The following is a 27,563-nucleotide window of genomic DNA, read 5'->3' on the forward strand; positions in this document are numbered from 1 at the left end:
TCTGATGAAGAACTGAGCCAGCACTCTGTGTGAGATGGGACTTACCCCTCCTGTCCTCTGTTTCTTCCAGTCTTTCCCTTCCTTTGTATGGACTTGCTCCGGTTTTGAGTTCCTAAAGAAGGGGTGGTGGTGGGGTCAAGTGGGTACTTTCTGTCCTGGGCTAGGGCGCAGCTCAGTGGTAGATCTACTAAGCACCCACAAGGCCTCAGGTTACATCTCCAGCACTAAAAGAAGGGTGCAAGACTTCCTTTCATTTATTTAGCCTAAAGTATTTAGCTGGCTTTGAAAGGACTTTCAGCAGGGTGTGTGTGTGTGTGTGTGTGTGTGTGTGTGTGTGTGTGTGTGTGTGTGTGTGAGAGAGAGAGAGAGAGAGAGAGAGAGAGAGAAAGAGAGAGAGACAGACAGACAGAGACAGACAGAGACACAGACAGAGGCAGAGAGAGTTGCAAGCAAGGAAATTTGACTTGTTTTCTGACCGTTGGTGCTAGATGTAGGTTTTGTTCTTTAGCTTCAACACTAAATCCTAGCTGCAGCATGTATTGTAAGACTCATCCTCCATTTTGCATACCCTAGGATTGCCCTCAAAGGTTCCCCTGCACTGTCTCATTCGAGGAAATCTTCTAACTGGTTCTTATTGATAACATTAGATTTCTGAACACTGAATTTTGCAAATGTTATTTTTTTCTTTTTTAGGTTAGAAATATCAAGTTCACCTTTCACTTCGGCATGCCCCAACATTTGACAGCCACTTCTTGGATGAGAGTTGAGCGTGCGAAGAGGAACCGGGAAGAGAGAGCTCCAAGCTCTCACTTCTCTCCCATGTGCCCCAGGGTGACTGCAACAGCTCCATAAATTACTGCTGCCCTTTTGAACTGACCTCCAGGTTCAGGAGATGTAAATATTGATGGCCTTGACACAGCCACCCCAACCCTGGTATGCACTCTGCTCGGGAGATGAAATCTCTTCAGCTAACTGAAAGCAGGTGGGCTAGCGGATCAACTGCTCTGGATTCTCCACCATCCATAATTCTGAGCCAACTACCCCAGTCCTGTCTCCCTTGGCACAAGGCAAGGGCTCTCCAGGTGCGTATCCTCTCATTTCTTTAGACACATTTTTGTTTGTTAGACTCCTGTGAGTTTAGACCTTAATAACTTGGCTCCTAGGACACATGATATGTAAGGGACAACTTCTATATATCTGCAAAATTTGAAACCAGGCAAGCCAACACTAGCACCGGCATGACGCTGTAGAATAGTTCAGGCCTTGCTTCAGCCTCTTTCTAGCAGTGCATTCTTTTTTTAAATTTAAAAAAAATTTTTTTTATTTAAAATTATTTATTTGATGTATGTGAGTACACTGCAGCTGTCTTCGGACACACCAGAAGAGGGCATTGGATCCCATTACAGATGGTTGCGAGCCACCATGTGGTTGCTGGGAATTGAACTCAGGACCTCTGGAAGAGCAGTCAGTGCTCTTAACCACTGAGCCATCTCTCCAGCCCCCTAGCAGTGCATTCTTAGGCAAATATTATCTTAGGAAATCTCTATCTCAATTTCATTAATTATAAACTTAAAATCACAATACTTTCCTTGCCCTATTGTTCTTGTTGTTGTCATCATCATCATTATCATTATCATCATCAATTTCTGAGTAAAAGAAAGTCTCATGTGACCCAGGCTGGCCTACAGGCTTGTATAGTTAAGGATGACCTTGTACTCCTGATCCTCTACCTTGGAAGTGAGAGCTAGGATTTCAGGTGTGCACCACCAAGTGTAAATCCTTTGCACTTGAAAATTTTTACTTAACTAGTTTTTTTATTTGTGTGTGCATGCATATATCCTAGCTTTCGAGATAGGTCCAGAGAGGTCAGAGGGTAATTGGGAGAGTCAGTTCTGTTCTCCCACCTCAGGTTCTAGGAATTAAAAGTCCTACTCAGCAAGAGCCTTTACCAACCAGGCTGGCCTCCTTTTCCTTGTCTTTGAAAGAATTAAAGAGGAGTCATCCACCGTAGTAAATATTTCTTCAATAAGCATTAATCTTTCGGGGCTCCTGTGTCCATGAGAGTAATCACAAAAGTGATAATGACCACAGCCTAGGACTATCCTCAGTGGATGGACCCAAAGCCTTGGAGCAGATGTTCATTACATAGAAACTCTGTTGGCATGGGGGTGGGTGGGTGAATGGGTTTCATGACTTTGATATGCATTAAGAAGGGGAGTATTGGAATACTTGCTTGGCTGTATTGCCAGGTTTACTGCTATTGTTGTAGTCCTGGTCTGTAGACCTGAGGTTGAGTCAGAGAGGCGTCCCTGTAGCAACTGTCACAGCACTGCAGCGGCTGGGGCCATATTCATTTTTCACTGAGAAACAAGGGCATGCAGAGATAGTCCTCACCCATCTCTCTTTCAGAATATCATTTGTATATTACATAAGGGTTTAGGTCCACCATGGAGAGAGGGGGGTGGATTTAAAAATGGAGAAGAAAAAGGGCTGAATGAGTTTGCAGAGAAAACCCCAACAGTTCGTAAAAGCAGACTTAGGAGCCAGTAGCCAAGCCCCGTGCTATTGTCTTCTAGAAACAAAACCCAATATACAGAGCTGAAGCTGAAATGAGAAGCTGGCTATGTTCCAGAGAAACCCAGCAGTCAGCCTTCTGAGTCTCAGATTCGAAAGGGAAAAATCCATTTTGCAAAGTAACTTCTTACATTGATTGCTAGCTGTCAGTGTTTGATGGGCAGATCCTGAAACATTAACTGATTGAATTCTTCAGCCCTACGTGGTTATAATGGTGGCCTCTCTCTGCTGCTCTGTGGTTCTAAATTTGTGTGTGGATACAGGAGACATGCGCTTAATGACGAGGGTTGAGCAGAGTGGGACATTTTGCCATCAGCTTATTTTTTCATAAAGAGAACCAGTGGAAAGATATAGGATTTTAGTTGAAATAGTGTTTATTGGTTGCCTATATTTTATAGCAACAAATAAATTGTCCAGCTCCTGACACCCCACTCCCTGACATTCTAAACATAGTGGGTACACAGATACACTCTGTGAATAGTGGCGGATGGTATCTTTCTTTCTCACACCCCTGGATCCTATCCAGCTCTTTCCCTTTGGCCCTGGGGGCTGCCTTATTACTTTTCCTGTCCGATAAACTACTTTGAGGGCAAAGTAACTTAAGAGAGAAAGGGTTTCTTCTGCTCATGGTTCAAGGGCATAGTCTTTCATAGCAGGGGAGCGAAGGCATCAGGGCTTAGACACAGCTGCTCACATCACATTTACTATAAAAAAGCAGACAGTGATGAATGCCAGCTGCTGTTCAGCTGCCTTTCTCCACCACAGCCCAGGGGCCCAGCCATGGGATGTACCACCCACAGTGAGCAGATCTTCCCATCCCTGTTAGTGCCATCAGGACAACCCTACAGGCTTCCTGTCTCCCAGGTGATGCTACATTCTGTCAGGTTGGCAGTTGACGGTAACCATCACAGGACAGTCGCAGTTTGTTTTTGTGCCTCCCCTTAAGAGTTAGAGACGCATCCGGCTCTCACACTGAACTGCCTTGACTGAGTTGTTTTTGAACCCATGAGTTCCCTGTTTCACAGCTCTGATTTCCGAGAACAGTGGACCCCTCTGGTTGGAACCTAACTCTTAGGAACCCGCCTTTTACATTGCACTCAAATGCCTCTAGGCCATTGACCCCCTGAGCATGTGGGTGGCCAGAAGTGGTAGAAATCAAGCTCCTTAGAAAGATGCTGAAACAAGGTTCTGGAAGCTAATGGGTATTCCTCCCGTCTGTGGTAGGGTACCACATGTGCCCAGTGCCGGCTGTGCAGTGGCTGATGGATTGGAATGTGCTGGAGAAAAAGAGGTGAGATAGAGGAAGGAATACCAACCAAGACTTGGGGGTTTCATCTAAGACAAAAGGAAGAAATTAAAAGTGGGTGAAGGTGAGGTATTTTCCGAGAGTAGCTGTTTACTTTCTATTGAACTCAGGGAACAATGCTTATTTGTTCATTGGCAGGCAATTTAGGGTAATGGAGTGTGGACAATTTCTGATTTTACCTCCGAGCCTCCTGTGGTCAGTGCTCCCTTTTGTTGTGTTAAACAGAAGGGGATGAGGGTGGGGTGGGGCTTGGGGATGGGGGTCTAAAAGAGAAAGCCAGTGAAATGCTTTCCAGATCTGATAACTTCAGAGATCTCAGGAGAAAACTCTGGCTCGGGTCCCAGGATGAGGTCACACAGTCTGCTGTTAAATTTATGTTGGGATGTCAACCACACCAAAGGCTTGCTGCCATGATCCCTGTGCAGTCGTTTATCAGGGTGGAAGGAACGGCTCTTGGGTCAGCTCTGTGTGTGCCCTGTGACTGCTCAGACCTGCTTAGAAGGGTAGCCTATTCACGGTGTAAAAGGCATTAAGTATTCTTTTCTGTTGAATGCAGTACAACTTTTATGTCATGAAATTCAAATCTTTTATCTCCCCTACCTTGTAAAACCTTTATGCAAATGTTTTAATTCTCCCTTACCTGGTGAAACTTTTTTTTTTTTTTTTTTTTTGACACAAAGGCCCAGCTGCCTTCTCTAAACTTCAGTGACTGAAGTGGCTCACCCTTCCCCTTCCCTCTTTCCTTCCTTTTCTTTGTTCTGATTCTTTTAAAACTAGCCAGTTGTGGAAGACTGTGAAGTCAGAGTCTAGCCAATGGGGAAAGTCACAGTTACTACTTGTGTTAGAAAGAAGACCAAGTGCAGTTCTTGTCCCTGTGTGTCTTCAGGCCTGAGCCGGGTTCTGGAACACCTCACTGGTACCCCTTACTCAGGTACACCTGTACAACTCATGCTGTACAGCATTCAACAGAAAAGTGGCCTCCTTGAGTGGCTGTCACTCTAACTGAGGTTGTTTGGTTTCTAACAATGAGCATTGTGGGTATTTTCTTTTTCAACGGATAATTTTTACATTTGAGACTTTTCATGGGGGTCTAACTGGCACTATGGACTGGGCATTTTCTGTGATCACTCATACTGAACAGGGATGAACAGGTTTGCAGAGGCCTAGAGGCCTGGTGGTTTTGCTTCCATGAGTGTTTTTGTGATTGTCTGTGTACTTTGGAGAAAGACCTCTGTGTGAAGCTGTGTTTGACTCTGAAGTGTGGAAGGCAAACTGCCATAGCCATGCCTTGTATATGTCAAAGCACAGAGTAGCTGATGCGTGTTAGGCTTAGACAGGGAAAGGGAAGAAGAGTTTGAGAGACGGAAGTGCTGAATGGAACTGTCCATTAGGAAGAGTTTTATTAGTGCTGGTGGGCAGATAGGCAGCCCAAGACAGTGGGGACCAGAAATAAGAGGCTTCAGTCACCAACTAAGCAAGTTGTCTACTTTTAAGGTTTCTGTGTGTGTGTGTGTGTGTGTGTTTGTGTGTGTGTGTGTGTGTGTGTGTGTGTGTGTGTGTCCCCTGCACTGCAGGCTTGGTTAATATTTGACCTATGCTATGTGACAGAGGTGAGGAAACAGGGGCCATGTGACTCAGGCTAGATGTCCTGTATCATTTTTCCCCCTTCTGGGTCAGAAAGTGGAGCTTGGTTAATGTGTAACCTGTAAGAGATAGCTATTGTCAGGCTGCCTCTAGTCCCTCCTCCTCAGGAGGCATGGGTGGGTGCGGGTGGGGGAAGATAGGTTTATACTTGTCTTGCTTCTAAGGCTTTTCCTACTTAGGGCCTGGTTCTGATGATGTGGTAACACAGTCCTATAGTTACACCTAGTTGGACAGCTGTGATAGGAAGATTTCTTGAGTCCAGGAATTTGAGTTGGTAGGCACCATAGAGAGAGGCTATATTATTTATCCAGTCATACATACATATTCATACATGCATATATTACATATATGTATATGGCGCCAATATTCACAGAAACTAGCATTTATTGAGAGCTTATTGTACTCCTTATAGAATCCTAAGAGCCAACAAATGTTTTCAGCATATTCAGATTGTGCTACTAACTGTTGTATGGTCAAGGGCTTCTGGAACAGAGAAGTAAACAGAGATATGTACAGTCTTAATGTTTGAAGATGAATAGGTCACTCATGGGACAGTAGGCTGCATGTGGAATAGCAAACAGAATTTATTAATGTGCTCCCTCCTAATACTTGCCCATGGAAGTTCACAATTGAGTGGAGGAGTTTGTGTGTGTGTGTGTGTGTGTGTGTGTGTGTGTGTGTGTGTGTGTGTTTAATGTGAACCAAGTTTGGAAATGTGTTACTAGAGGGAGGATGATTCCAAGAGGAGTGTGCTAACAATTACATGACTAATTCTCCAGTTGAATTAGCATCACAGGTGATCATGCTGAAAACAAGAGAAATCAAACTGTGTTAAGAGGAAGAATGAAATATGAATGAAAACAGGTTTGTCCAAGCACACGTACCATGTGTATACATGCAGTGGTAACTCACCACCTCTGAGATGAGGATGTTGGTGAGAGAAGGTAGCCTGGGCAATCATGAAGAATGATGTCACTTATGCCTCCATAACTAGTTCAATACATTGGATGTTAGGCCTTGGCTTCTATTGACTAGAGGTCACTGGGAGGGTCCAGGTAGGAAGGGGAGGCAGTTGAGTGGCCACTGAGAGCTACCATTTGCTCTGTGAGCCATTTCCTAGGCACCCCATGGTAATTGCTCATAGTGATGGTGTGTGAAACCCGAGAGAGGAGCACAGACCCCGAGGGAAGCAGGAAATGGCTAGGGACCTCAACTGCACTTCAGTTTTGTATGTGTGGGGGAAGATGAACTCAGTGGCCTTTTGTAGAGTGAATCTTAGGAGTTTCCTTAGTCCTCAGCTCCCTCTCTTATAAAACTGTTAGCAAGTAAAATTGACCTTATTGGACTCCTTTGAAATTGAAATAGGTTAAAATAAAAGACTACTCTCAGTGCCTATAGTGATTCTAAAAGGGAGGTTTCTGATGTCATTGATGAAGTGAGATCAATCGGCTTTAAGTATACAGTTTCCGGGTCATCCCACTCTGCGGAGACCCAGCTGCAGAATCTCATCTCCGGGAGATTGAAATGAAACTTGTTGGGGAAAGAAGATGCATACAGTTGAAAAAGTAATTAATTGGTCATATCTAGGTTTGATTGTCCACCTCTCTAGCCCAGGATTACCTTTAGAGCGTCTTCACAAACATTTAGATGCTCTCTGCTGAGAAAAGACACCTCAGACATCAGATATCTTCCCTTACAAGCTTATGCATGCTGTACATCATTGGCAGTAAGGTGGAATTCTGGGATCTGTCTGCCCATTGGTAGATTCCTCTCTGCAACCTGTCCTCACTGACCCAGAGTCCTAGCTAGCTGTCTAGAGCATTACATGGGACTTTGTACCTTCCTTTTGGATAATTCTTTTTATTTTGAGACAGAATTCTATGCCTTAAGCCAGTCTCACCAGGGACTTACTGTGTAGTCTAGGCTTGCTTCAGACTATAAATTGTCCTGTCTTAGTACTCGTACTAAGTAGTATTAAGTACTTAGTACTTAGTCTTCTAAGTACTAGGATCATAACTATGTGCCACCATGACCCACAGCTGTGTGCTACCATGCCCATCTTTTAAGATTCTATTTTATTTTTTTGAGACACAGTCTCATGCAGCCCAGGTTTACCTCAAACCCAGTATGTAGCTGAAGATAACATTGGATAGATTAAAATAAAAGACTACTTTTAGATGCATTCTGTGGTAAAAATAGTAACAAAAAATTCTGGAAGTATACAGTTTAGTTTGTTGATTGAGTATTGTTTAGCTCTTATGTAAGGTTTTGGAGAGTGTATCTACTAATTTTTCTACCTTTAAATGATATGTTTAACCATTAAAATGTTTTTATGCTGACCATGGTGTCTTACGCCTACCATCTCGTCCCTTGGGTCATTGAAGTAGAAACTTTGCCCCAATTCTGAGGCCAGTCTTTGTACTCTAGTGCAAGATCCTGTCACCAAACAAAACAAAATCATTTTTTCTTTCAATTTGATGTAGTAATTCAACCCGGGGCCTTGCATATGTAGCAACCGTTCTACCACTAGGCCCTTTGGTTAATTTCTCTGAACTTCAGTTTCCTTGTCGGTAAAACAGTTGACTTAATAAACAGGCAGGTCAGAGGTCAGCAGGTGCAGTGAGCACTTTTGAATGCTAGTTACTGTGACAACAGATACAAATACTTAACACACACTTGCTATTCTTAGAATATTAAGGTCACAACAGTTCCTAACTGCCCCACACCAGCTCTGATCTCCTGTCAGTGAGTTGCCCTAACCCCTTTAGGCTGAGTGCCTCAGGGACACTTACTTTCCACTAAAAGCCCATGAACCCAATCTCCAGGGCTTCGTATTGATTCCATCTAGTCCAGAGAGAATATGCTAATCATCTCTGCTAAGTGCTTTTGCCCAAAGGTGTAAAAAGCGTGATTCCATTTGGGTTGTAAAAAAGAAAACCACTGAAATTTCTATCTTGGAATTTGTGATTATGGACTCTGCATCTTGAAAGGCAGTAGTATCTCAGATTTAATGATAAGCCATTTTCTGTGCAGTATTCATAATTTCTTTTTATGACCTCTCTGGTCCAAAGAACTGCAGTAGGGTATAGATTCTGGTAGTGTACTATTTAATTTCTATAAAAATTATGCAAATCATTTCTTTCTTTCTGTATCAGCTGGTATGGCTTTGGGGGCAAGAGTGTTTAAAGCTATTCATTTGTAAGAAGCAAAATTTTAAAGAACAGTACTTAGGCTGTCAATGTGCCTCAGTTTCTTCATCAGTGAATATTACCCTGGCCAGCTGCATACCTCCCTGGAGCATTGGGATGAATAGCTCTGAACTTGTAAAGTACTTTAAATGTTTTGGATGAAAGGGTCCCTGTAAGTACAGGTCTTAGGAAGGTATTATATGTGGTCTTTCAAAACTGCCGTGCAGCCTGTTTGGCAGGAACGCTAATGCACTTTTGGGTTTAGAGTTGTAAAGATATACATTGAGAAGCCTCAGGCTTCGTCTTGTGAGTTCTTGAGGCAATGTGCCTCCACTTGCTTCCCCATTGCAAAGGTTCTGTCTGCAGTGCAGGTCCCTGCAAGTGTGCACATGCAGAGCCGCCCTGTAGATGACAGACTGTCTTGAGTGCTCTGGTGTAGAAAGCTCAGGCTGTTAGTGAGAGGAGGGGACTTGAGGTCCTCTTGGCACCCTTTGGGGCTGCTGTAGTTTTATAGAGGGAGGGAGGGAGGGAGGGAGAGAGGAGAGAGAGAGAGAGAGAGAGAGAGAGAGAGAGAGAGAGAGAGAGAGAGAGAAACAGAGAGAGAAACAGAGAGAGAAACAGAGAGAGAAACAGAGAGAGAAACAGAGAGAGAAACAGAGAGAGAAACACAAACACATGCACTTTAAACTGGAATGCTGAGGGAAAGTTTGCCTCATGGTGATTTGTGTCTGGATTTTTCAGTTAGTGGGCCCAGTGCCATCAGGCAGGTTGGCCAACTGCCCTGAAACTCAGTTTCCCTGTCATCAGCCCCACCCCTAATATTTGTGTTACCCAAAGCCAGAATGTAAAAGGAGACCCAGATACATACATCTAAATGTTGAAAAATTGACAAACTCAAGAACTACCAAATAAAGTATGTGTGAAAATCCTGTTATGCACAGAACTATACCTTTCCATGGAATGAAAGCCAGCTTTGAATTCTGAGTTTTCAGACTTATAAGAATCCCCTTAACTTCCAGCTGGTATGGCCAGATGCCTTAAGGGATGATTCTTCAAGTTCCTGTATGATCTATACTCTACCCTATGGTAGGTAAAATGTAAGAACACGAACACACACACACACACACACACACACACACACACACACACACACACACACACACACACACACACACAAGTGTGCACAGAAGCTCAATTTTCTTTATTTATTTGAATGTAAGCCAGGGTTTCACTGTTGGGCCTCAGTTAGCCCCATACTTACCATGTAGTCCAGGGTGTTATCAAACTCAGGTAGTCCTCCTACCTTGGCCTCCTGAATGCTGGGATTGTGCCTCAGGTTGTTTATTGAGGAGGAGAGTTCTATGGCCACTATGCCTGAGAAAAATTCTTTTCTTCTTTCTTTCTTTCTTTCTTTCTTTCTTTCTTTCTTTCTTTCTTTCTTTCTTCCTTCCTTCCTTCCTTCCTTCCTTCCTTTTCTTTTTCTTTTTCTTTTGGATATTTTATGTATTTACATTTTAAATGTTACCCCTTTCCCAGTTCCTCCTCTCTCCCATTCCCGCTCTCCCTGCTTCTATGAAGGTGTTCCCCCTCCCACCTACCCACTCTCACCTCACTGTTCCAGCATTCCCATACCCTGTGTCATCAAGCCTTCACAGGATCAAAGGGCCTCTCCTCCTATTGATGCCAGACAAGGCCATCCTCTGCTACGTATGCAGCTGGAGTCACGGGTCCCTCCATGTGTACTCTTTGGTTGGTGGTTTAGTCCCTGGGAGCTCTTGTGGGATCTGGTTGGTTGATATGGTTGTTCTTCTTATGGGGTTGCAAACCCCTTCAGCTACTTCAATCCTTTCTCTAAGTGCTCCATTGAGGACCCCATTCTCAGTCCAATGGTTGGCTGCAAGCATCCACCTCTGTATTTGTCAGGCTTTGGCAGAGCCTCTCAGGAGACAGCTGTATCAGGCTCCTGTCAGCTTACACTTCTTGGTATCTGCAATAGTGTCTGGGTTTTGTGACTGTATATGGGATATATCCCACAGGTGGGGCAGTCTCTGTCCCACACTTTGTCTCCATATTTTCTCCTGTGAGTATTTTTGTTCCCCTTTCTAAGAAGGTCTGAAGCATCCTAACTTTGGCCTTCCTTCTTCTTGAGCTTCTTGTGGTTTGTGAATTGTATACGTGTTCTTTTGTGACTGGGTTACCTCACTCAGGATATTTTCTAGTTCCATCCATTTCCCTAAGAATTTCGTGAAATCATTATTTTTCATAGCTGAGTAGTACTCTATATTGTGGGCAGGAGAAATTTCTAAATACGCTGATTTGTAAGCTCATTCAGGCTGGTAGAGTTGAGAACTTCTTGGTCCTAATACCTGGCACCTGATCCTGAAGAGAATCTAGGGCTTCTGGAGTGTGTGTGTGTGTGTGTGTGTGCTCTTAGCACATAGAAATGTTGCCTGTGGGCAGGGTCAGCATTCAAGAAAGTTCTGCATATAGGCTAGTAAAGAGGCTCCCTCTAAGTGCTAGGATCATAGGTATGCACCCCTATGCTGGGTTTATATGGCACCGGTCTAGGTATTGAACCCAGGACTTCATAAATGGTAGAAAACTTCTGTAGATGAAACTGAGATACATCTCCACTTCCTGAGCATTCTAAATAGAGTATGTGCAGCTATGCTTTCAGAAAAATTAATGTAAAGTATAAAAAACTTTCTTAGCAGACTAGATAGATCATGTCTACATTTACCAATGATGAGAGTGAGGACTATTATTTTTAGCAAACAGAAAGATGTCTGTCTTTCAGTTTATAGGACCTAGCACAGTGTGCTGTTGTTGTTTTGTTTTGTATCTGTTAATTTTGTATCACAAATTCAAAACATATTCTTAGCTACTCCTTTCCCAAGCATTATCCTGGGCTTATCAGCAATATCAGCCTGTTTAATTGTGAACAGATAAGGCTTCCTCTCTTCACAGGGTGAATTCCTCAAACACAGAGAATGAGGCCCAAGGGTAAGTGTAAAAGCTGTGCTGTGTGTCCTCCATAGTGACTTCTTTGGTGGCTATTCATCCCTTTCACATTGATACATGTGTCTCCAGGTCAACAACTCTGGAAAGCTTTTTACATCAGACATACTAGAGAGTTGCTACAGAACAAGAGAACAGGCCATTACTTGATGAAGTGACTTGGGTTTTGTATGGAGATGGATTCAAATGCTCAGGTTGTCACTGTTGGAAATAGCCATGTTCTTTGGAGCTCTGGTGTTCAGGAATGCTAGTCTTTTCAATCATCAATCTCTGCTCTGTTTAGGATGTTGCACTGAGCTCTCTCACAAGCTTTCGAGACAGTATAGTTTATAAAAGAACTTCAGAGCAGTTGTTGGTGTGTTATAACTCTTTAGTGTTAACTGACTGTACTACCTGTTTGCCAAAATCCCTGTGGATGAAATGAGTTCTTTCCCCTCTCCCTTACTCCTTCAGTGGAGTAGAGGGAAGTTGTTCCTGAACCCTGCTGTACAAGTCCTTGTGGTCCAGCAGACCTCTCATGATAATCTGTTCATGAAGAGACAAGTAGTAATTATCTCAACTACTGGAAAGCTGCTGAGAAATACCAGGTGGATCTGGATGTGAACTAATTGTGAAACCCCACAAGGAAAAAGTCACCTCCTTCTTTGCCTTTCTTCTCTTCAACTCAATGCATTTTAAAAGTCTTTGGTTCTGATAAATACATGCTATTTGATCTGCTGTTAACAGACCCACCCTTCCTGATTTGGGACAAATCCTTCCCTGAAGCAAAGAGACACCTTGGCTGTTGACACCCCTTTGTGGTGGCAATCGTGTGTTAGTTCATGTTGATAATCTAAGGTGTAATAGAATAGCTGTATGGAGAGGTATAACAAACGTGTCGATAATCAGGAGCTTCTGCTGATTGTAGAAGGCTCAGCCATTTCTCACTAAAGTTTCACAATCTGCTACTCCATGGGGATTTTCTCTGTAAATATGTTTTAATGTTATTCTTTTTACTATAATTTTTATCTGCTATATTAACTGTAATCTCCTCAAATACAGGTTAATTTTTGCCAATAAGCTACAATGTGTAGCAATCAGTAGAAAGAAGATTGCTGACCAGAGTTTATAATTTTGCTAATTTAAAAAAAAAAGTAAAACAACCGATTTTGAGCGTCCTTTCTACCATGTTGCTAGATGCTAAAACAGGTTGTTCAGGGGCTCTGGTTCTTCTCTTTCTCTTTTTCTCCCCTTCCCTTTATTTGTCTGGGATAGAACCCATCATGCAAGGCAAGCATTCTACCATGGAGCTATATCCCTAGTCCTGGCTTCTTCTTTTATTGTCGTTGGTATGTTTTTTGAGACAGGATTTCTCGTAGCTGTAGCCATCCAAGCATGTGCTCTGTTGAGCAGGCTGACGTCAGTCTCAGAAACTCACCTGCCTCTGCCTCTTGAGTGCCTCTCATGCGTCACCCTGCCCTCCTGATGGCCCATTTTACTTTTTTTTTTTTTAAGCATTTTTTTGTATCTAACATTTCTTTTGAGTTCTAGGTCAGGCCCTTTGTTTGAAGCTGTAGTGTTTCTAAAACCTAGCTGTATGTTATAATTGTTTAAGAGACTTGGTTTGTTATGTCTAAAGTCAGTGTAGTGTCAGGTGCTTTTACTTCCAACTAGGGCCAAGAGAATCACTTAGGTTAGAATTCTGAGACTACCTTGAGCAATATAGCCCTAGTCTAAAGATGAATACAAGAATAAATGAACTTGTCCTGATTATTAGCCAGTGTTCCAGTTTAGTTAGCCTTGGTGTATGTGGCCTTTGGAGACAGACAGACAAACAGACAGACAGACAGATACAGACACAGACACACAGACACAGACACAGACACAGACAGACAGACAGACACACACACACACACACACACACACACACACACACACACACACACACACTATTTTGTTGTTTTGCCCGGATGTATGCCTGTGAATCATGGATGTGCATAGTGGCCTCCCAGACTAGAAGAGGGTATCAGATACCATGGGGCTGGGCTTATAGCTTGTGAGTCACCATCACCATGTAGGTGTTGGGAATTTAAGTCAGGTTGTTTGGAAGAACAGACAGTGCCATCTGTCCAGCCCTTGGCTATGAATATTTTATATAGGTTCCCTTGAGTCTTTTCTGGTGACAGAAAGAATTGAGAACTACTGGTTGCTGTGAGGTATTTGTACTAGGGAGAGTGTCATAGATTCCTGAGAATTCAGGAAGGCTTTGGGTTTTATCTTCAGACTGCTGTAAATATACATTAATTTAACAACCATATTTCACAGATAAGTCATGTACCCTTATATTTAAAAAGCCTAGATTAAAAAGTCTCTGACCCAGAAGTACCTTTTAGGAGTTGTTTTTTTTTTTTTTTTTTTGTTTGTTTGTTTTACAAGTTTTACTACTCCGCTCATCACTACAAAAGGATGACATTGTGGTGATTGCTTATGTATCTGGGAAGAAACTCCCATTTTTGGCGAGCTCATAGACATAAAGTTGGCGGCTCAGGCATTCTGAGGGAACTGAGAAATCTGGCAATAGGAGGATCCATATCTCTCTCTCCCCTCCTCCCTCTCTGTCTCTCCCTCTCTATCTCCGTCTCTCTGACTGGTTTCGGCCTTATTTACTGAGATTTGACCTTTCTGATAAGTTTCCTGCCTCCCCTGGAACGCAGAGTGGGGGATACTAATATTTGCCACCAGGTAATATTTGTTCAGAGATGTGAGAACCTGGGCCATTAGGTGACTGCAAGTGTGATCATTAACAGGGCCCAGGAAAATGCTGCCAGAGACAATGACAACTTTGTTGTCACTGACACCGCACTGCACTCCGTGGCTCTGTAGAAAAAAATGCTATTTGTTTTCCTATCAGGCAGGGAATTTGGAAATAATCAAGAGGGTGCATTCTTTCTAATAGCTTCTTCCTGTAGTTGAGAGTTTCTTTCTCCCATAGAAAGATAAAAACACTTGGTCCGGGATTAAGTTCTTCTATCTTCTGTCACCAAGACCTTAAGAAGTCTAAAGGAGCCCCTACCTCCTCCTGCTTTCTTTTGTGAAATGGTATTTATTGTGTAGTGATCACTTACAAAGGGCTAAGGACAAACAGAAAACACACCAGCCAATTCCCAAGGAAGGATGAGCCTGCGTTCTTTGGAAAGCAGATAATTATTTTTCTTATGGAGGATGATAGCGGTAGATGATGGTAGATTCCACTTCCATAAACTGTACTGGGGATTTACGTAGATAGCTATGTGTTCATTGGTTGGATCAAGACTGGGTATCACAAGTAATAACACCACACCCCTGTTCTTGGATCTTCAAATGTTTTGTAATCAAATGTCTACTCTTTGTTTTTGGTTATACTCTCTTTGATTGCTGCTTTGTTCTGGCTGAAGTCTAGTCATTGCTAGCCTCATTGTCACCTGTATAGGATGGAGACGGCAGTGAGGAAATGGCCCGCTGAGGAAGGAAGGATTCGTTCTAGTTCCCTCATAAAGCATTAAACATTGTCCCTACCCTCCCAACCCTCTCTCCACATAACTACCCCTCCCTCTCTTTTTTCCTAAGGATGTTTGAAAAAGCCTTATTGTTTAACCACACACAGGCACACATGTATCATCACACAGTTTAAATGGAGATAACCCTATACAGGGTTAACTTCTCCTAGAAGCCATGGCTGCAGAATAAAAGGCCTAGTGCCCGGTGTGGGATACTTCCTCTCTTTATTAGGCAGAGTTGTCTCAAAGACTCTCTGAAAAAGACAAGGATAGTGCCATTGAATTTGCTTGTTCATCAGAACTTGATGGTAAGATCCTATTGCTGCACAATCACACACTTCAGTTACCAGACATGAAAAAAAAATGATGTTTTAACTGAGGAGGAAGCTTTGTCTTTGCTAGCTAGCTCTCACAGTACTGGACTGGGAAGTGAGGAGGGGGCGGGGGGAGACCATAATAATCTTCCCTAGCTATGAAGCCTGTGAACTCCATTAATGACTAGTTTGGGAAGCTATGCTCAGGGGTGCAGTAGTGGCGTGAATGTTAGGAAGGTAAGCAACCACTTTCTGATTGGGTTTTAAGGGCTACTCCATAGGAAATAATGAATGTCAAGTTTTGTAAATCTGGCCAAGAAACCATGGTTGGGGAACTGACAAGCCACAGGAGTGAACCTATTATTGTTATCACTATAAAAGTGACCTAGTATGAAAATGCCCTCTAGATTAGTGTCTCTAGACCCACAAACTAGTACAGCTGTTAAAGCTGGTCCCAGGATTTCCCCTATGCAGCAGATGGTGTTTAAGGGAGAAACTCACGACTGGTAAAACGGAGTAAGCGTCAGTGAAGTACTTAGCTACAAATGGGATATCTTTATCACTTCTGTCCCCTAGGTCACACACCTTATCGGAAGACAGGGCAGAAGGAGTTAAGAGCAGAGGTAAAGAAGGACTGGCCTAAAACAGGATCTTTTGTACATGGAATCACCACATCACTCATGAGCTCACAGTGATGCAGTTACCTGCATAAGATCAAACCAGTCAACATTCCAACACGGAGATGGTCTTGACAATACATGACTTCCTAGGGAGAAAGAATTGGTTTTCCAGTCTACAGACCATGTTCCAATGGATGCCCATATACCCATGTGTATATCGGCAGCATAAACTGGACTCAGTGAATTACTAAGTGAGAAAAAAATGGACACAAAAATGGAAGTAGGTAGTGGGGTGGGATGAATCTGACAAGAGTTGAGTTATAGAGGGCTTGGGGATAGATATCGTCCAAGTATCTTACAAGCAATTCTTAAAGAATCATTGCAAGTATTTCACTTCTAAAAAGAGAACATATTTAAAGGATGTTGTACAACACCGTCTAGAGCATGGGCTACTTTGCGATGGAGTGTTTCCTTGTGTTTACGGGAACTAGATTTTGAAATGAAGGAATCGGGCACATAAGACTCTCTTACTATCCTGAGAGAGGCAGGTGTTCTTTCTTTGTTGCTAGTAAGAGTGTGGCTCTCTCTGGGCTGGGTACCATAGGCCTGGCCCTGTTTGTCTTCTGTTCTCACTTTCTGTTGTTCTGTAGTTGACCTGGAACAGGCACTTGATACAACATCATCTGGGAATTCTGCTAGCATTTTTTTTTCTCCTTTTCACAGTAGATTTTTATAAGTTCCTTTTCCCTTTCAAAACAGACACTTTTGGCTTATGTTGCATACCCTATAGGTATGTCTAACTGTTTCTGATGAGTGAGCCATTGTCCTCGTGGTTACTTCCTTCCAAGAAAGTGTCTCTTGCCATGCCATGCATTTCAATCATCTTTATTAGACCACAGCCTACAAACCTTTAGGGCAAGTCAGAATGGCTCTATGCAATGCCTTCTCTCAGCCCCTGGAAGACAGGCTGAACCAGATCCAGTAGTTCAGATTTCTGTGTTTTTCAAGATTCCTTTAGTGATAATCAAGCATTTTATTTAGAATCGTGTCTTCGGGGAGGGGAACAGTCTCCAGGTGTTGTTTTTCTCCCAGAGACCATCAATCTTGTGGGGACACCACACTAGCAGGACCACTTTGCTTAATGAATGAATGAGACAGAAGAGCTCAGGGCAGGTCAGGCCTGTGGTACTCCCAGACACTGTTCTATTGCATTCCTGGTCCCTTGGAATCTTTCATAACCTTTTGCCATAGAATATTTTTGTTAAGTCGTGCACTACCACTGTGTACAATGTCATGTGTTTGGTGCTGTTGGCTCTGCTGGGTTCGAGCAGTGGGTGAATGCTTATTGCTTTGGCCTGGTGCCTCTCTGACATCACTGTTGGCTCTCGAGGAACCAGGCTCCTCCAGAGTCCCCTTTGGTATCTCCTCTTCTCCCACAGGTCCCCACCAGCCGCTTTGCACACTTAGACTTAGCTGCCTGCACTTGGATGCCCTAGAGCAAGTGCCAGACAGGAAGGCATTTTCCCCAGGGTCCTTGTAATATTTCCCTCTTTCTCTCTGGTTTTGATTTCTCATCTACCCTCTCACTATTAAAAGTGAAGATACTTTATTCTATGTTTTATCTCGGAGTAATCTGCCCTAGGAAGAGTTAATGGGCAGGCAGTTGGGGACACACACACACACACACACACACACACACACACAACTGATAGATGTTCCATGGTTTTTACTAGGATTTTGATTTGGGGACTCGGTTTAGCAGTTGTGAGAGCCCTGTGTAGGATGAACTAGGCTGCAGGCCGGCTTGTTTATCAGGGTGTTCACAAAGGGTAGGGGAACTCTATGTAGCTCTCAACTTTCCTGGTAATTCTGTTGGAATAGTGTCATGCAGACTCTTTGAGACAATAGGCACTTTAGAGTTAACTATTAAATTCGTTTTTTGGTGAGTGGTTACCAAGGAAGCATCTCTTTCTTTCTTTCTTTCTTTCTTTCTTTCTTTCTTTCTTTCTTTCTTTCTTTCTTTCTTTTTTTTTCTCTCTTCGGAGCTGGGGACTGAACCCAGGGCCTTGCGCTTGCTAGGCAAGCGCTCTACCACTGAGCTAAATCCCCAACCCCGGAAGCATTTCTTATAATAAAAATAAAGCTACCTCTCCAGCATTTGATTTTTTCTATTCCTTGGACTTCTGAAAAAGCTGGAAATCCCTGACTTCTAAACCTTTATCTTTGTGTGTTAAAAGAAATGAAATGAATTTCTTGTGCATGTGCCAGTGTATGCACATGTGTGTATGTGTGTGTGTGTGTGTGTGTGTGTGTGTGTGTAGCCAAGGACAACTTGGGGGAATGTAGTTTCTTCTTCCATCAGGTGCATGCTGGGGATCAAATTCCAGTTGTTGGACTTGACAGTGGCTGTGTCCACTAGGCTATCTGACCAGCTCCACCTTTATTCTTTTTACTGCCTTAAGGGCACCTCTTTATCTCCATGGTACTGTGCTAAGCCTCCATCTTCCTGTCAAGGAATAACATGTCAGCCTTGACCATGCTCAAAGGTCCTTTTTTTGTTCTTCTTTTCTCAACTTCTTCCTCCTGCCCCACGTCCTCAGTTGCCTAAGTAGGAAGGAAGATATTTATTCACACATCCAGTTGCATCTCCAAGATTTTTCATTTTATTTACTAAATATCCTTGGAAATAATATTTTTCTGTTTCCCTGGTTATTATTTAGTTCATTTCCTTTTTATTCCTTGCCAGAAAAAATGATGAGATGTTACCTGATCTTAGACTTGGGGTGTTGGAGCAAACATCATTACTCTTCTCCCCTGCCTCAAACCTTGAGTTTTCCATGTGCCTTTGGTGCCTCACCCTCCTCCCCACATGTGTCATAACTTCTGCTGTTAGTAAGAAATCATGTCTTGCCATTTTCTCTTTATGATTGGAGCAGTCCTATGTTGAACTCACTCCCTTCTCTTTCCTTAGGCATCTCCTGTCCACTTGAAAGCCAAGCCCAACTTTCTTTCTCATGGAACTTTGTTAATATGGGTTTGTCTGTGGCCCCTTTGTGTAACAAAAATCATATTAAATTGTAGTTATTTGTTTGTGTGCTTGCTTGTCTACAGAATTGGGTCTTTCTCACGAGAGTGATGACTGTATAGTGTCTGACACTCAACAGACAGAAAAAGTTTATTGAATGAATGGATTTGTGAAGATGATGGTTCTGGTAGTGAGATTTCCCCCATTTCGTTATTTCTTTATTTCTTTATTTCTTTATTTCTTTCTTTCTTTATTTATTTATTTGCAGAGCAGAGCATGGTTAAAATTCTCAATTTTATGTATTTAAATTATTATGTATTGCCATTATTTACTATTAGGCTTGTTTTTCTTTTTGTCTTTAAAATGGATACATATTCCTACTGCTGGAAAATATGAGTAGAATTTAATATTTAAAAATGTAGAAAATGTTTGAATATGGAGAGGGGTTAGGACAATTGGAGTGGGAGGGTGTCAGGAAATCCAAACCCCAGGAACACTAGCAATATTCAAACTTAATACTGAAATCCATCTTAACCAACTTCTTTATATATTTTAATAGAATATCTCAGTTCTGAATCCTAACCTTATTAAAGATGAACTTTATATCTTCTAGATTAGAAAGCCTCCTCTCTATGTCAGGAGTATGAAAGTCACTCATCTTTTAGAATCTGAGGGCTTTCCAATCATGATGTTTAAGCCCAGTCAGGGCACGAACAGACTGGGCAAACTGTGTCAGGCAAGATGTCTAGAGTCTCCGCATTGACTTGTGCTTTGTTGCGTTGTTCTTTATCTGAACATTTCACTTAATAACATTTAAATAAGTCAGTTCTAAGTAGATAGCCTGATACTATGATTCATCTAAATGTCCACTGTCTCCTCTCCCCACAAAACATGGCAGGTAACATAACAGGATTCCATGTCATGGAGCAGGCCTTAAGTCTACTCATAAGGTGAATGGTTCCATGCCATTTACGGTTGTGCCAGTGATCATATCTTTTCAGGCCTTGCTCCACCTGCAGATCAGAGCATCTCACAGAGAAACTTCTTCTTGCAGGAAATGGCCATTGGCATAGAACCTTCAACTGCTCACCAGGCAGAGAATAGGAGAATGGAAGTGTCCTCTCTAAATGGAGCACGTTTACCACATTCTTCCCTCTAAGGCTCAGGAAGCTCTTGGTGGAAGAGGGGGATGGAAGCCTGGTCCATCTTGCCAGCCCCACCATACTTAGTCCCCTCCCCTCTAGCAGAGTTCGTGGATAACAAGGCACCTTCATATATATCAACTCACGTGCACAAAACCAATAAAAATTCAAGCCAGAAAAAATAATCCCAGTATAGACTGGAGAAAGTGGGCACAAAATTCCACTATTACCTCGAGAGCCATTGGCATTGATAGCTGCTGGGAAGGGAAAAGCCAGTGTTCCTTAGTGATGTCCCCTGATAGGTTGGCCACACATACTCCTACAATTAGTTAGGTAAGGACTAGGGCTGTAGAGATGGCTCAGAGGTTAAGAACACTTCGGTTCTTTCAGAAGTCCCATGTTTGATTCCCTGTACCCACATAAAGTCTAACTCCAGTTCCAGGGGACTCAATGTATTCTTCTGACCTCATTGACCCTCTGTATGTGGCATACCAACATAGAGGCAGGCAACTTTGGCAACACAAACAGGACTTGATGGAAAAAGAAGAGAATGCAGACGACTCAAAGTTGGGTTGGAATAGAGGGGAGGGTGGAGAGGATGATTATGGGAGGAGTTGGGTGTGGATATATTCAAAATGTATTTCTGAAATTCTCAAAGGATTAATAAAAATAGTTTTAAAATAAACACAACAGTTAACACTTAGAAAGACAATAGAATACAAGATGACTGATAGATAAACCAAGGAGACACAATCTGATTAAAAAGTGCCCATTTAGAACTGGAAAATATCATCCTGAGTGAGGTAACCCAATCACAGAAAAACACACATGGTATGCACTCATTGATAAGTTGCTATTAGCCCAAATGCTTGAAATACCCTAGATGCCTAGAACACATGAAACTCAAGAAGGATGACCAAAATGCGAATCCTTCACTCCTTCTTTAAAAGGGGAACAAAAATACCCTTGGCAGGGAATAGAGAGGCAAAGATTAAAACAGAGACAGAAGGAACACCCATTCAGAGCCTGCCCCACATGTGGCCCATGCATATACAGCCACCCAATTAGACAAGATGGATGAAACAAAGAAGTGCAGGCAGACAGGAGCCAGATGTAGATCTCTCCTGAGAGACACAGCCAGAATACAGCAAATACAGAGGCGAATGCCAGCAGCAAACCACTGAACTGAGATCGGGACCCCTGTTGAAGGGATCAAAGAACTGGAAAGCTTGAAGGGGCTCGAGACCCCATATGAACAACAATGCCAAGCAACCAGAGCTTCCAGGGACTAAGCCACTACCTAAAGACTATACATGGACTGACCCTGGACTCTGACCCCATAGGTAGCAATGAATATCCTAGTAAGATCACCAGTGTAAGGGGAAGCCCTGGGTCCTGACAAGACTGAACCCTCAGTGAACGTGATTGTTGGGTGGAGGGCGGCAATGGGGGGAGGATGGGGAGGGGAACACCCATAAAGAAGGGGAGGGGGAGTGGTTAGGGGGATGTTTGCCCGGAAACCGGGAAAGGGAATAACACTTGAAATGTAAGTAAGAAATACTCACGTTAATTAAAAAAAAAAAAAGTGCCCATTTAGGACCTGAGGAGACATACATTCTGATTTACAATTTAACCATTTGTAGATCTTCTTGTTGGCATTTAGTTAACCATGTCATGCTGTGAACGTGCATTGCAGAATAAAAATTTTGTTGAGGTGGTTTGCTGCCGTTTTCTTGGGATTTATTTAAGTTATGACCTGTTTTGTTGAATATTTCTTTTACTATAAAAATTAATGCTTTTTGCTCATGTTGAATGGAGTGTACATGCCACCTAGTTTCAGTTGATTATTTTGACAGTTCTCGGTTCACCTTCCTTGTTGTCTGTTTTGGTTGTAGGTAAGACTTGATTGTTAGGTTTTTTTTTTTTTTCCCCCTGGAGCTGGGGACCGAACCCAGGGCCTTGCGCTTGCTAGGCAAGTGCTCTACCACTGAGCTAAATCCCCAACCCCAGCTTTTTTTATTAGATGATATTTCTACTTAACTTTGTTGATTTCATTTGTTCTGAAGTTGACCTTGTTTATTATTGGCACACCTATTCATTTCATATTTATATTTTGACTTAAAGATAATCTTTGTTGAACTTCAAGGTAGTTGTGGATTTCACATGTAAGTGCATGAGTAGTACAGGGAATCATGTGAATTCTTTACCTAACAAAATTTGATGGTAGTGTCATATGGCATAGTAACACACCAGGGAGTAACACTAACCTACAAATCACCGATCTTATTTAAAAATTCCATTTCTCAGGACTCTGTCAGCCTCTGTACCTTTCTTGTGGTTATGTTTATATTTGTATGCATTTGGTTGGCTGGATTTTATTAAATAGATAGTTTTGTGTGTCTATGCCACTATTGAGGTCCAGAGCATTCCATTCTGCTCATATCTCTTGTCTTGGTCTTTTTTTTCTTTCTTTTTTTTGGGGGGGGGGGAGCTGGGGACCGAACCCAGGGCCTTGAGGTTGCTAGGCAAGCGCTCTACCATTGAGCTAAATCCCCAACCCCTTGCCTTGGTCTTTTATGATCATGTCCACCTCTCTCTTTCCCTGACTCCTGGTAACAACTGAATTTTTTCATTTCTATGATTTTTCCCTTCCTTATATGTAGCATAAGTAGTGTTATAAAGCATGTGACTTTTTAAAATGGCCTATTTCCTCCATGTCATCGACTTAGCTAACTTGTTTGTTTTGATAACTTGTTCAGTGCCATTGTTGAGTACTTTTCTAAGGCTTAGTTTCATGAGAGCCATCTAAACTGTTTTCTGGAGTCACTGAATAACTTTACATCCCACCTGCAGTGTACATGTGCTCCAGGGTGGTATACAGTTCCCAGAACTTTTTACATTCATAGTTTTTTAAGAATTATGCCTTAACTGTTTTGATAGGTAGATTGTGACATCATGTTGTGGTTTTAGTTTGCATTTTGCTGATGGCTAATAATGTTCACATGTGCTTCTTTACTCCTTGGGTGTCTCCCACAGAAATGTCTGATTATGTCTTTTGCTATTTTTCTGTATTCTATAGTGTTTTTATTGTATCTTTATATTTGTTTTATTTTTTTAAACAACCTACCCATAAAGACCACCTATAAATATATGTTTTGTCTATGTTGTGTGTGTGTGTGTGTGTGTGTGTGTGTGTGTGTATTTTCATGGTCAAGTGTAAAGAGAGACAGACAAAGAGGGAAAGAAACAACTGAAGGAGTGATGTCTACTGTCCACAATGTTAGCAGACATCTTCTAAGTTCCCTGAGCTAAATAGCTTACACTTATGGCTTTGCCATTCCTGCAGCCTCACTCCTGTCCAGCTTTGCCACACCCTCCCTTCTAGCACTTATTCCTGGGTTCCAACTAGATTAGCTGTGTCCAGAGGCCTATGTTGCTAGTTTGGTCCTGGTTTGGGTTCCTTGGCCTTCCCTGACTTGTTATTCCCATCCCTGCGTTTGCCAATCACTATCCAGTTTCTTCTGTTCAGGCTTGGTCGTTCTCTCTAATGGAGAGACGAGTAAAGTTGTTTATCACATCTGACCCAGAAACCAGAGCCTGACCTGCCCTAAGTGAGCAGGGGACAGCTGCTTCCTTCTCCTCTAAAGCAATCAGCCAGCCATGGGGACCATCGTTATACTTATATTGTCATGTGCTCTACACGGTTTTAAGTATACTGTATTATGAAATACAGGTGTGTGTGTGTGTATATAATGATAATGGAGACATCTGTAAAGCAGTAAACTAAAAAGGAACATGACATATGTCACACATACACAGTGACAGTTCAGGCAGTCTTACCTCAGGGCAATTCTCCAAATGTTATAGAATTGTCTTCTACTCAGGGACCATCACTCTGTCCTTAATCTGCTGTTCCTATTGCCAAGGCCATTCCAAGGATGTGTGCACTTCATTTTTGAGACAGAAATTTTACTTCTGCTTCCATGTTTTACATTCTAGGCAATTAAGAGACAGAGAACTCATCGTAGATGTTCGGGAATTAGAAAACTAGGAATATTTGATCTGTTTTTCAAAGGGAACCAGTGCAGAGAGTGTGTGGTTGTGTCTTGAGTCATGGGTCACTCATAGAACCTGATCTTTTTCATGTATGTCCAACAGGAAGGGGTGGAATGAGGGAACTGGGTTACAACTCTTACAAAGGCAGGAGGCACAGATGAATGGCAGAGGCAGAGGTGTTACCCAGATGGTGCTCGGATTGTTACTGGCAGAATGCACTGGCCCATCAGCAGCCACAGGAGCCTGCAGTTCTTTGTTCTGCTGCAGATGCCCATGTGTTAAGACTGTGAAGTAGCTGCCCAAGTCACAAGCACATGTCTCACACTATCTTTCAGTTTCATATAAGCACCTCTCTTCGAGAGAACCTTCACTTAGAATCCTGTTGGCCAAGGCATCTGATACACATAAGTTCCAGGTTTCAAGCCCTTGACTGCTTAGAGTCTAGAAAAAAAAAGGAGGGGTCCTGGTTCTTATTATAAATGCATAGCTCAGGGCCATCTCTTCATTTGGCTTTAATTGTATCATGTGTCTGGTAAACAAGATTCTCGGCTGCATGAAATGGAAATAGGTTTCATATTCATTTAGAGTCAGTAGACTGTGGTACAGCTCTTGTGTTTGCATAGTGTTCTTTTCATGTAATGCTAACCTAAATACCAGGCCCTCACCCCCTTCCAATGGTCTTATTTGCGTCTACTCAGTTCCAGTGGCACCAGCTGAAGAATGTGGACTCTTTTCCTCTTTAGTTCTTGAGCTAGGGGAATTGAAAACTGTATTCCTTGGCTGTGGAGATGGGATTGGTTGTTAAGACCTGAGTTTAATCTCAAGACCCATGTTTTTAAAAAAGCTGATCCTGGTGATTGTAATCCCAGTCCATGAGAAGTAGAGATAGGAGAATACCTGGGCTTTGATGTCCAACCACCCAAGCCTGTTTGGTAAGTTCCATGCAAATGAAAGACCCTATCTTAAAAACAGTGTGCTGCACCGGAGGGAAGAGCCAGGGTTGTCCTGTGACCTACATGCATGTATGCACACGGGCACACAGATCACCCATTGATATATGAACGCACACCACATCCACACAATTTATGACTCTTGATGCTGGTCATTGTATCTAACAGCCTTTGATGAGCAAAGTTGGAATTTGTGAAAAATGAGACCTTTGAAGGCCTAATTACATGCAGATCAGTCAGTTACCCTCTGTGCGGAAAGCTCCTGTGTGTAGTCTGTGCATTTCTTGTTAATGGAATCAGACCAGACATTTCCATCTCATCTCTCCAGATGCAGGGGAGACAGATCAAAACATTCTATAAACACACAAAGGAAAGAAAAATCAGCCTATTGACTGAATAAGTGACCTCAAAGGGCCGTCTGTTGAACATGATTCCCAGTGCTTGGCGCTTTTGGGGCATGGTGGATTCTCTCAGAGAAGGACCCTATTGGGAGGTGGTAGGTCATGAACTGGACATAGCTTTGATGGGGATGTTGGGACCCCAGCTCCTTCCTCTCTTTTATGCACTGGCTGATGGGAGGTGAGCAGCTTTCCCCACCATGTGCACCCCACTGTGAGATGCGGCCTTGCCTTTGACCCCAAACCTCCAGGCGAGCTTGCTGGACAGAAGGCTAGAAAACTGAGCCAAAAGGTACTTTCCCTCTTTTCACATTGCATTATCTCAAGTATTTGTTACGTGCAAAGAAAACAAACATGTCTATGTTCCCCCTGCTCTCCAGCTACTTGAATACTTGGAATGTTTTGCTGTGTTCTTCTCTGATCTTTTAAAATCATACTTTTAATGTTATGAGTAGCTTTGAATAGATCACTGGATTTTCATTAGTCTTCTTTTTAATGCTCCGTAGTATTTCACTAACTAGTTTTATGCTGATTCACATTCCTCTGCCAGTGTACATTCCTGCTTTACCCTTGCAAACAACTCTGTGTAGCATTGCTGTGGTAAATGCTGTCACACCTGTAATGTAAAAGTCTAGAATCTGCTAGGGTCAAGTAAACACAGCATTTCTTTTCCTTTAAATTTAACTCTAAAGGACAATGTTCAATTGATTCTTAATTTTTTTCATTTAGTCAGGGCTTAGGTTGTTTTTAGGGCTTTAGTGATCACCCTCAAGACTTCCATGGGGAAGACCGAGTTTAAATTATACATATATATTATATTGTTGTTATTAATATTCTTTTGTGTCTGTCCTGTTTTTTCCTTCCTGACTGAACATCCAGTTGGTGTAATTCAAGATGTTACCATTTTCATTTTAGTTGGCAAATGATGCAGCTGGAGCAGGAAATGTCCTCCTCAGGCTCCTGTACTGGGAGCTTGTTTGCCAGACAGGTTTTAACATTATTGGATCACGGGAGTTTTCAATTCACAAATCAATTAAGCAACTGATGGATTTATAATTTGACAGCAAGTTGAAGGGCGAGCAATGTGCTGAGGTGGTGCCTAGTGGGAGGAGTCAGATCATTCAGGCTGGCCTTGGGTCTAGTGTCTCACCCTGGCCTCTCTCTGCCCTCTCTGTTTCTTGTAGTAGGATTGCTTTCCCATGCTGTGTTAGCTGCTTTGCCACAGGCCCAAAGACAGGCTCAAGTCATGAGCCCAAAAGAATCCCTCTTCCTTTTAAATGTGTTTGCCACAGCACCAACAGTATAAGGATTACACTGCCTAAAATCCAATGGTATGAGTTCAGATACTTATTAGCTATGTCAGTGGCCATTGCTTAATTCCAGGTTTTGCTGTTGCTGTGAAGATCGTTCGATGAGTCTCTTGGGTGTATATGTAATTACACTTTCCTTTTCACGGAAAGAGAGGATTTTTGGGGCTCACAGTTTGAGGCCACATAGTGTGTTATGAACAGGAAGATTTATGGTAGAGCTTCTGGTAGTAGGAGCTTGTAGCTGAAGCTCCTTATATGTGGCCCTGGAAGCAGAGGCCAGTCAGGAAACCTTCTCATGCTGTAAAAGCCCATATAGTGCCAGAGAGATTGCTCAGTGGTTATGGTGTTTGCTCCTTTTCTCTCAGCGGACAGGAGTTCAGTTTCCATAGCTCACACACCTAGTGGTTCATAACTACCTGTAGGGGATCTGCTCTAGGGCCTTGGATGCCCTCTTCCGCCTCCCCCAGAGACCCTTGCACATATATGTGTGAGCACACACACAG

At 42.6% G+C, this 27,563-nt stretch overlaps 1 long non-coding RNA gene across 1 annotated transcript in view; it reads left to right on the forward strand.

Annotated features, from left to right (window-relative positions):
- LOC134482707 (uncharacterized) overlaps positions 1 to 27,563 on the forward strand; it is a 372,018-nt gene that overhangs the window by 212,759 nt on the left and 131,696 nt on the right. The window contains exon 5 of the long non-coding RNA XR_010059159.1: positions 694 to 1,082. This is a non-coding gene — a long non-coding RNA (uncharacterized LOC134482707). The remainder of the gene's footprint in view (positions 1 to 693; positions 1,083 to 27,563) is intronic.

Source organism: Rattus norvegicus, chromosome 17 (assembly GCF_036323735.1).
Source record: "Rattus norvegicus strain BN/NHsdMcwi chromosome 17, GRCr8, whole genome shotgun sequence".
In the NCBI taxonomy this organism is placed as follows: domain Eukaryota; kingdom Metazoa; phylum Chordata; class Mammalia; order Rodentia; family Muridae; genus Rattus; species Rattus norvegicus.